The sequence below is a fragment of the Salvelinus fontinalis genome, unplaced genomic scaffold (assembly GCF_029448725.1).
Source record: "Salvelinus fontinalis isolate EN_2023a unplaced genomic scaffold, ASM2944872v1 scaffold_0168, whole genome shotgun sequence".
Taxonomy (NCBI): domain Eukaryota; kingdom Metazoa; phylum Chordata; class Actinopteri; order Salmoniformes; family Salmonidae; genus Salvelinus; species Salvelinus fontinalis.
In genome coordinates, this window is record NW_026600377.1 from 120,911 (window position 1) to 132,610 (window position 11,700).

Below are 11,700 nucleotides of genomic sequence, written 5' to 3' on the forward strand. Positions count from 1 at the left end.
CCACGCCTCTATTATCCGAACATGACTCTAGTATGCAGCTACGGCTGAGCTATCCAACAGTGGCCGATACAGATATCCACTCACGGCTGACTCGTCCAACCATGGCTTTATTCTGAAGTGTCCAACCGTGGCTCTATTATCTATTCCTAACCAACAATGAATCTCGAGAGCTGGAGAGGCGCCAAGTTCATGTAAGAGGAAGCCTCTGGCACTTCTCGGCTTCGGGCTGGGATCGAAATGAGTCAAATGACTTCAAGCTTTGACAACTTTGAAATAGTGGCCAGGGGAATAGTTCACTCTGGCACTGAGTTCTTGTAGTGGAGGCTCAGGACGGCTCTGCTTCGCGTAGAGGAAGCCCCTGGAAATTGACTACACATAAAACTTGTTCTTTTTTTATATTATGTTTTCAAATTGTCATACTCTGCCTTCCTAAATGTCTATTCTGTCCATGACTGAGGTGATATAATATTGAAATGTGAAAATAAAGACATGACTATATTCTGGTTGGTATGTTTTTTTTTTATTCATCAAAGCGCATTGTACACATAAGCATACATAGATACGGTTTCGGGCTGGGATGGAAATGAGTGAACCGATTTCAAGCTTTGACAAGTTTAGAAAAAACAGTCACGGGAGATGTTCACTCTTGCATGGTCGCTGACAGACTGAGAGTGTTTTGGGTCTGAGACTATGAAGGGGCGGAGCTACCGTAGCTATCCAATCATAGCTGACTGGTACATCCCACCACGCCTCTATTATCCGAACATGACTCTAGTATGCAGCTACAGCTGAGCTATCCAACAGTGGCCGATACAGATATCCACTCACGGCTGACTAGTCCAACCATGGCTGTATTCTGAAGTCTCCAACCGTGGCTCTATTATCTATTCCTAACCAACAATGAATCTCGAGAGCTGGAGAGGCGCCAGGTTCATGTAAGAGGAAGCCCCTGCCACTTCTCGGCTTCGGGCTGGGATCGAAATGAGTCAAATGACTTCAAGCTTTGACAACTTTGAAATAGTGGCCAGGGGAATAGTTCACTCTGGCACTGAGTTCTTGTAGTGGAGGCTCAGGACGGCTCTGCTTCGCGTAGAGGAAGCCCCTGGAAATTGACTACACATAAAACTTGATCTTTTTTTATATTATGTTTTCATATTGTCATACTCTGCCTTCCTAAATGTCTATTCTGTCCATGACTGAGGTGATATAATATTGAAATGTGAAAATAAAGACATGACTATATTCTGGTTGGTATGGTTTTTTTTTATTCATCAAAGCGCATTGTACACATAAGCATACATAGATACGGTTTCGGGCTGGGATGGAAATGAGTGAACGATTTCAAGCTTTGACAAGTTTAGAAAAAACAGTCACGGGAGATGTTCACTCTTGCATGGTCGCTGACAGACTGGAGAGTGTTTTGGGTCTGAGACTATGAAGGGGCGGAGCTACCGTAGCTATCCAATCATAGCTGACTGGTACAGCCCACCACGCCTCTATTATCCGAACATGACTCTAGTATGCAGCTACGGCTGAGCTATCCAACAGTGGCCGATTCAGATATCCACTCACGGCTGACTAGTCCAACCATGGCTGTATTCTGAAGTCTCCAACCGTGGCTCTATTATCTATTCCTAACCAACAATGAATCTCGAGAGCTGGAGAGGCGCCAAGTTCATGTAAGAGGAAGCCCCTGGCACTTCTCGGCTTCGGGCTGGGATCGAAATGAGTCAAATGACTTCAAGCTTTGACAACTTTGAAATAGTGGCCAGGGGAATAGTTCACTCTGGCACTGAGTTCGTGTAGTGGAGGCTCAGGACGGCTCTGCTTCGTGTAGAGGAAGCCCCTGGAAATTGACTACACATAAAACTTGATCTTTTTTTATTTTATGTTTTCATATTGTCATACTCTGCCTTCCTAAATGTCTATTCTGTCCATGACCGAGGTGATATAATATTGAAATGTGAAAATAAAGACATGATTATATTCTGGTTGGTATTGTTTTTTTTATTCATCAAAGCGCATTGTACACATAAGCATACATAGATACGGTTTCGGGCTGGGATGGAAATGAGTGAACCGATTTCAAGCTTTGACAAGTTAAGAAAAAAAACAGTCACGGGAGATGTTCACTCTTGCATGGTCGCTGACAGACTGAGAGTGTTTTAGGTCTGGGACTATGAAGGGGCGGAGCTACCGTAGCTATCCAATCATAGCTGACTGGTACAGCCCACCACGCCTCTATTATCCGAACATGACTCTAGTATGCAGCTACGGCTGAGCTATCCAACAGTGGCCGATTCAGATATCCACTCACGGCTGACTAGTCCAACCATGGCTGTATTCTGAAGTCTCCAACCGTGGCTCTATTATCTATTCCTAACCAACAATGAATCTCGAGAGCTGGAGAGGCGCCAAGTTCATGTAAGAGGAAGCCCCTGCCACTTCTCGGCTTAGGGCTGGGATCGAAATGAGTCAAATGACTTCAAGCTTTGACAACTTTGAAATAGTGGCCAGGGGAATAGTTCACTCTGGCACTGAGTTCGTGTAGTGGAGGCACAGGACGGCTCTGCTTCGCGTAGAGGAAGCCCCTGGAAATTGACTACACATAAAACTTGTTCTTTTTTTATATTATGTTTTCATATTGTCATACTCTGCCTTCCTAAATGTCTATTCTGTCCATTACTGAGGTGATATAATATTGAAATGTGAAAATAAAGACATGACTATATTCTGGTTGGTATGTTTTTTTTTTATTCATCAAAGCGCATTGTACACATAAGCATACATAGATACGGTTTCGGGCTGGGATGGAAATGAGTGAACCGATTTCAAGCTTTGACAAGTTAAGAAAAAAAACAGTCACGGGAGACGTTCACTCTTGCATGGTCGCTGACAGACTGAGAGTGTTTTGGGTCTGGGACTATGAAGGGGCGGGGCTACCGTAGCTATCCAATCATAGCTGACTGGTACAGCCCACCACGCCTCTATTATCCGAACATGACTCTAGTATGCAGCTACGGCTGAGCTATCCAACAGTGGCCGATTCAGATATCCACTCACGGCTGACTAGTCCAACCATGGCTGTATTCTGAAGTCTCCAACCGTGGCTCTATTATCTATTCCTAACCAACAATGAATCTCGAGAGCTGGAGAGGCGCCAAGTTCATGTAAGAGGAAGCCCCTGGCACTTCTCGGCTTCGGGCTGGGATCGAAATGAGTCAAATGACTTCAAGCTTTGACAACTTTGAAATAGTGGCCAGGGGAATAGTTCACTCTGGCACTGAGTTCGTGTAGTGGAGGCTCAGGACGGCTCTGCTTCGTGTAGAGGAAGCCCCTGGAAATTGACTACACATAAAACTTGATCTTTTTTTATTTTATGTTTTCATATTGTCATACTCTGCCTTCCTAAATGTCTATTCTGTCCATGACCGAGGTGATATAATATTGAAATGTGAAAATAAAGACATGATTATATTCTGGTTGGTATTGTTTTTTTTATTCATCAAAGCGCATTGTACACATAAGCATACATAGATACGGTTTCGGGCTGGGATGGAAATGAGTGAACCGATTTCAAGCTTTGACAAGTTAAGAAAAAAAACAGTCACGGGAGATGTTCACTCTTGCATGGTCGCTGACAGACTGAGAGTGTTTTAGGTCTGGGACTATGAAGGGGCGGAGCTACCGTAGCTATCCAATCATAGCTGACTGGTACAGCCCACCACGCCTCTATTATCCGAACATGACTCTAGTATGCAGCTACGGCTGAGCTATCCAACAGTGGCCGATTCAGATATCCACTCACGGCTGACTAGTCCAACCATGGCTGTATTCTGAAGTCTCCAACCGTGGCTCTATTATCTATTCCTAACCAACAATGAATCTCGAGAGCTGGAGAGGCGCCAAGTTCATGTAAGAGGAAGCCCCTGGCACTTCTCGGCTTCGGGCTGGGATCGAAATGAGTCAAATGACTTCAAGCTTTGACAACTTTGAAATAGTGGCCAGGGGAATAGTTCACTCTGGCACTGAGTTCGTGTAGTGGAGGCTCAGGACGGCTCTGCTTCGTGTAGAGGAAGCCCCTGGAAATTGACTACACATAAAACTTGATCTTTTTTTATTTTATGTTTTCATATTGTCATACTCTGCCTTCCTAAATGTCTATTCTGTCCATGACCGAGGTGATATAATATTGAAATGTGAAAATAAAGACATGATTATATTCTGGTTGGTATTGTTTTTTTTATTCATCAAAGCGCATTGTACACATAAGCATACATAGATACGGTTTCGGGCTGGGATGGAAATGAGTGAACCGATTTCAATCACGGGAGATGTTCACTCTTGCATGGTCGCTGACAGACTGAGAGTGTTTTGGGTCTGAGACTATGAAGGGGCGGAGCTACCGTAGCTATCCAATCATAGCTGACTGGTACAGCCCACCACGCCTCTATTATCCGAACATGACTCTAGTATGCAGCTACGGCTGAGCTATCCAACAGTGGCCGATACAGATATCCACTCACGGCTGACTCGTCCAACCATGGCTTTATTCTGAAGTGTCCAACTGTGGCTCTATTATCTATTCCTAACCAACAATGAATCTCGAGAGCTGGAGAGGCGCCAAGTTCATGTAAGAGGATGCCTCTGGCACTTCTCGGCTTCGGGCTGGGATCGAAATGAGTCAAATGACTTCAAGCTTTGACAACTTTGAAATAGTGGCTAGGGGAATAGTTCACTCTGGCACTGAGTTTGTGTAGTGGAGGCTCAGGACGGCTCTGCTTCGTGTAGAGGAAGCCCCTGGAAATTGACTACACATAAAACTTGTTATTTTTTTATATTATGTTTTCATTTTGTCATACTCTGCCTTCCTAAATGTCTATTCTGTCCATGACCGAGGTGATATAATATTGAAATGTGAAAATAAAGACATGACTATATTCTGGTTGGTATGGTTTTTTTTTATTCATCAAAGCGCATTGTACACATAAGCATACATAGATACGGTTTCGGGCTGGGATGGAAATGAGTGAACCGATTTCAAGCTTTGACAAGTTTAGAAAAAACAGTCACGGGAGATGTTCACTCTTGCATGGTCGCTGACAGACTGAGAGTGTTTTGGGTCTGAGACTATGAAGGGGCGGAGCTACCGTAGCTATCCAATCATAGCTGACTGGTACAGCCCACCACGCCTCTATTATCCGAACATGACTCTAGTATGCAGCTACGGCTGAGCTATCCAACAGTGGCCGATTCAGATATCCACTCACGGCTGACTAGTCCAACCATGGCTGTATTCTGAAGTCTCCAACCGTGGCTCTATTATCTATTCCTAACCAACAATGAATCTCGAGAGCTGGAGAGGCGCCAAGTTCATGTAAGAGGAAGCCCCTGGCACTTCTCGGCTTCGGGCTGGGATCGAAATGAGTCAAATGACTTCAAGCTTTGACAACTTTGAAATAGTGGCCAGGGGAATAGTTCACTCTGGCACTGAGTTCGTGTAGTGGAGGCTCAGGACGGCTCTGCTTCGTGTAGAGGAAGCCCCTGGAAATTGACTACACATAAAACTTGATCTTTTTTTATTTTATGTTTTCATATTGTCATACTCTGCCTTCCTAAATGTCTATTCTGTCCATGACCGAGGTGATATAATATTGAAATGTGAAAATAAAGACATGATTATATTCTGGTTGGTATTGTTTTTTTTATTCATCAAAGCGCATTGTACACATAAGCATACATAGATACGGTTTCGGGCTGGGATGGAAATGAGTGAACCGATTTCAATCACGGGAGATGTTCACTCTTGCATGGTCGCTGACAGACTGAGAGTGTTTTGGGTCTGAGACTATGAAGGGGCGGAGCTACCGTAGCTATTCAATCATAGCTGACTGGTACAGCCCACCACGCCTCTATTATCCGAACATGACTCTAGTATGCAGCTACGGCTGAGCTATCCAACAGTGGCCGATACAGATATCCACTCACGGCTGACTCGTCCAACCATGGCTTTATTCTGAAGTGTCCAAACGTGGCTCTATTACCTATTCCTAACCAACAATGAATCTCGAGAGCTGGAGAGGCGCCAAGTTCATGTAAGAGGAAGCCCCTGGCACTTCTCGGCTTCGGGCTTGGATCGAAATGAGTCAAATGACTTCAAGCTTTGACAACTTTGAAATAGTGGCCAGGGGAATAGTTCACTCTGGCACTGAGTTCGTGTAGTGGAGGCTCAGGATGGCTCTGCTTCGCGTAGAGGAAGCCCCTGGAAATTGACTACACATAAAACTTGTTCTTTTTTTATGTTATGTTTTCATATTTTTCATACTCTGCCTTCCTAAATGTCTATTCTGTCCATGACTGAGGTGATATAATATTGAAATGTGAAAATAAAGACATGACTATATTCTGGTTGGTATGGTTTTTTTTTATTCATCAAAGCGCATTGTACACATAAGCATACATAGATACGGTTTCGGGCTGGGATGGAAATGAGTGAACCGATTTCAAGCTTTGACAAGTTTAGAAAAAACAGTCACGGGAGATGTTCACTCTTGCATGGTCGCTGACAGACTGAGAGTGTTTTGGGTCTGAGACTATGAAGGGGCGGAGCTACCGTAGCTATTCAATCATAGCTGACTGGTACAGCCCACCACGCCTCTATTATCCGAACATGACTCTTGTATGCAGCTACGGCTGAGCTATCCAACAGTGGCCGATACAGATATCCACTCACGGCTGACTCGTCCAACCATGGCTTTATTCTGAAGTGTCCAAACGTGGCTCTATTACCTATTCCTAACCAACAATGAATCTCGAGAGCTGGAGAGGCGCCAAGTTCATGTAAGAGGAAGCCCCTGGCACTTCTCGGCTTCGGGCTTGGATCGAAATGAGTCAAATGACTTCAAGCTTTGACAACTTTGAAATAGTGGCCAGGGGAATAGTTCACTCTGGCACTGAGTTCGTGTAGTGGAGGCTCAGGATGGCTCTGCTTCGCGTAGAGGAAGCCCCTGGAAATTGACTACACATAAAACTTGTTCTTTTTTTATGTTATGTTTTCATATTTTTCATACTCTGCCTTCCTAAATGTCTATTCTGTCCATGACTGAGGTGATATAATATTGAAATGTGAAAATAAAGACATGACTATATTCTGGTTGGTATGGTTTTTTTTTATTCATCAAAGCGCATTGTACACATAAGCATACATAGATACGGTTTCGGGCTGGGATGGAAATGAGTGAACCGATTTCAAGCTTTGACAAGTTTAGAAAAAACAGTCACGGGAGATGTTCACTCTTGCATGGTCGCTGACAGACTGAGAGTGTTTTGGGTCTGAGACTATGAAGGGGCGGAGCTACCGTAGCTATCCAATCATAGCTGACTGGTACAGCCCACCACGCCTCTATTATCCGAACATGACTCTAGTATGCAGCTACAGCTGAGCTATCCAACAGTGGCCGATACAGATATCCACTCACGGCTGACTCGTCCAACCATGGCTTTATTCTGAATTCTCCAACCGTGGCTCTATTATTTATTCCTAACCAACAATGAATCTCGAGAGCTGGAGAGGCGCCAAGTTCATGTAAGAGGAAGCCCCTGGCACTTCTCGGCTTCGGGCTGGGATCGAAATGAGTCAAATGACTTCAAGCTTTGACAACTTTGAAATAGTGGCCAGGGGAATAGTTCACTCTGGCACTGAGTTCGTGTAGTGGAGGCTCAGGATGGCTCTGCTTCGCGTAGAGGAAGCCCCTGGAAATTGACTACACATAAACTTGTTCTTTTTTTATGTTATGCTTTCATATTTTTCATACTCTGCCTTCCTAAATGTCTATTCTGTCCATGACTGAGGTGATATAATATTGAAATGTGAAAATAAAGACATGACTATATTCTGGTTGGTATGGTTTTTTTTTATTCATCAAAGCGCATTGTACACATAAGCATACATAGATACGGTTTCGGGCTGGGATGGAAATGAGTGAACCGATTTCAAGCTTTGACAAGTTTAGAAAAAACAGTCACGGGAGATGTTCACTCTTGCATGGTCGCTGACAGACTGAGAGAGTTTTGGGTCTGACACTATGAAGGGGCGGAGCTACCGTAGCTATCCAATCATAGCTGACTGGTACAGCCCACCACGCCTCTATTATCCGAACATGACTCTAGTATGCAGCTACGGCTGAGCTATCCAACAGTGGCAGATACAGATATCCACTCATGGCTGGCTCGTCCAACCATGGCTTTATTCTGAAGTGTCCAACCGTGGCTCTATTATCTATTCCTAACCAACAATGAATCTCGAGAGCTGGAGAGGCGCCAAGTTCATGTAAGAGGAAGCCCCTGGCACTTCTCGGCTTCGGGCTGGGATCAAAATTAGTCAAATGACTTCAAACTTTGAAATAGTGGCCAGGGGAATAGTTCACTCTGGCACTGAGTTCGTGTAGTGGAGGCTCAGGATGGCTCTGCTTCGCGTAGAGGAAGCCCCTGGAAATTGACTACACATAAAACTTGTTCTTTTTTTATATTATGTTTTCATATTGTCATACACTGCCTTCCTAAATGTCTATTCTGTCCATGACTGAGGTGATATAATATTGAAATGTGAAAATAAAGACATGACTATATTCTGGTTGGTATGGTTTTTTTTTATTCATCAAAGCGCATTGTACACATAAGCATACATAGATACGGTTTCTTGCTGGGATGGAAATGAGTGAACCGATTTCAATCACGGGAGATGTTCACTCTTGCATGGTCGCTGACATACTGAGAGTGTTTTGGGTCTGAGACTATGAAGGGGCGGAGCTACCGTAGCTATCCAATCATAGCTGACTGGTACAGCCCACCACGCCTCTATTATCCGAACATGACTCTAGTATGCAGCTACAGCTGAGCTATCCAACAGTGGCCGATACAGATATCCACTCACGGCTGACTCGTCCAACCATGGCTGTATTCTGAAGTCTCCAACCGTGGCTCTATTATCTATTCCTAACCAACAACGAATCTCGAGAGCTGGAGAGGCTCCAAGTTCATGTAAAGGAAGCCCCTGGCACTTCTCGGCTTTGGGCTGGGATAGAAATGCGTCAAACGACTTCAAGCTTTGACAACTTTGAAATAGTGGCCAGGGGAATAGTTCACTCTGGCACTGAGTTCGTGTAGTGGAGGCTCAGGATGGCTCTGCTTCGCGTAGAGGAAGCCCCTGGAAATTGACTACACATAAAACTTGTTCTTTTTTTATGTTATGTTTTCATATTTTTCATACTCTGCCTTCCTAAATGTCTATTCTGTCAATGACTGAGGTGATATAATATTGAAATGTGAAAATAAAGACATGACTATATTCTGGTTGGTATGGTTTTTTTTTATTCATCAAAGCGCATTGTACACATAAGCATACATAGATACGGTTTCGGGCTGGGATGGAAATGAGTGAACCGATTTCAAGCTTTGACAAGTTTAGAAAAAAAACAGTCACGGGAGACGTTCACTCTTGCATGGTCGCTGACAGACAGAGTGTTTTGGGTCTGACACTATGAAGGGGCGGAGCTACCGTAGCTATCCAATCATAGCTGACTGGTACAGCCCACCACGCCTCTATTATCCGAACATGACTCTAGTATGCAGCTACGGCTGAGCTATCCAACAGTGGCCGATACAGATATCCACTCACGGCTGACTCGTCCAACCATGGCTTTATTCTGAAGTCTCCAACCGTGGCTCTATTATTTATTCCTAACCAACAATGAATCTCGAGAGCTGGAGAGGCGCCAAGTTCATGTAAGAGGAAGCCCCTGGCACTTCTCGGCTTCGGGCTGGGATCGAAATGAGTCAAATGACTTCAAGCTTTGACAACTTTGAAATAGTGGCCAGGGGAATAGTTCACTCTGGCACTGAGTTCGTGTAGTGGAGGCTCAGGATGGCTCTGCTTCGCGTAGAGGAAGCCCCTGGAAATTGACTACACATAAAACTTGTTCTTTTTTTATGTTATGCTTTCATATTTTTCATACTCTGCCTTCCTAAATGTCTATTCTGTCAATGACCGAGGTGATATAATATTGAAATGTGAAAATAAAGACATGACTATATTCTGGTTGGTATGGGTTTTTTTTATTCATCAAAGCGCATTGTACACATAAGCATACATAGATACGGTTTCGGGCTGGGATGGAAATGAGTGAACCGATTTCAAGCTTTGACAAGTTTAGAAAAAACAGTCACGGGAGATGTTCACTCTTGCATGGTCGCTGACAGACTGAGAGTGTTTTGGGTCTGACACTATGAAGGGGCGGAGCTACCGTAGCTATCCAATCATAGCTGACTGGTACAGCCCACCACGCCTCTATTATCCGAACATGACTCTAGTATGCAGCTACGGCTGAGCTATCCAACAGTGGCCGATACAGATATCCACTCACGGCTGACTCGTCCAACCATGGCTTTATTCTGAAGTCTCCAACCGTGGCTCTATTATTTATTCCTAACCAACAATGAATCTCGAGAGCTGGAGAGGCGCCAAGTTCATGTAAGAGGAAGCCCCTGGCACTTCTCGGCTTCGGGCTGGGATCGAAATGAGTCAAATGACTTCAAGCTTTGACAACTTTGAAATAGTGGCCAGGGGAATAGTTCACTCTGGCACTGAGTTCGTGTAGTGGAGGCTCAGGATGGCTCTGCTTCGCGTAGAGGAAGCCCCTGGAAATTGACTACACATAAAACTTGTTCTTTTTTTATGTTATGTTTTCATATTTTTCATACTCTGCCTTCCTAAATGTCTATTCTGTTCATGACTGAGGTGATATAATATTGAAATGTGAAAATAAAGACATGACTATATTCTGGTTAGTATGTTTTTTTTTTATTCATCAAAGCGCATTGTACACATAAGCATACATAGATACGGTTTCGGGCTGGGATGGAAATGAGTGAACCGATTTCAATCACGGGAGATGTTCACTCTTGCATGGTCGCTGACAGACTGAGAGTGTTTTGGGTCTGAGACTATGAAGGGGCGGAGCTACCGTAGCTATCCAATCATAGCTGACTGGTACAGCCCACCACGCCTCTATTATCCGAACATGACTCTAGTATGCAGCTACAGCTGAGCTATCCAACAGCGGCCGATACAGATATCCACTCACGGCTGACTCGTCCAACCATGGCTGTATTCTGAAGTCTCCAACCGTGGCTCTATTATCTATTCCTAACCAACAATGAATCTCGAGAGCTGGAGAGGCTCCAAGTTTATGTAAAGGAAGCCCCTGGCACTTCTCGGCTTTGGGCAGGCATAGAAATGAGTCAAACGACTTCAAGCTTTGACAACTTTGAAATAGTGGCCAGGGGAATAGTTCACTCTGGCACTGAGTTCGTGTAGTGGAGGCTCAGGATGGCTCTGCTTCGCGTAGAGGAAGCCCCTGGAAATTGACTACACATAAAACTTGTTCTTTTTTTATATTGTGTTTTCATATTGTCATACACTGCCTTCCTAAATGTCTATTCTGTCCATGACTGAGGTGATATAATATTGAAATGTGAAAATAAAGACATGACTATATTCTGGTTGGTATGTTTTTTTTTTATTCATCAAAGCGCATTGTACACATAAGCATACATAGATACGGTTTCGGGCTGGGATGGAAATGAGTGAACCGACTTCAATCACGGGAGATGTTCACTCTTGCATGGTCGCTGACATACTGA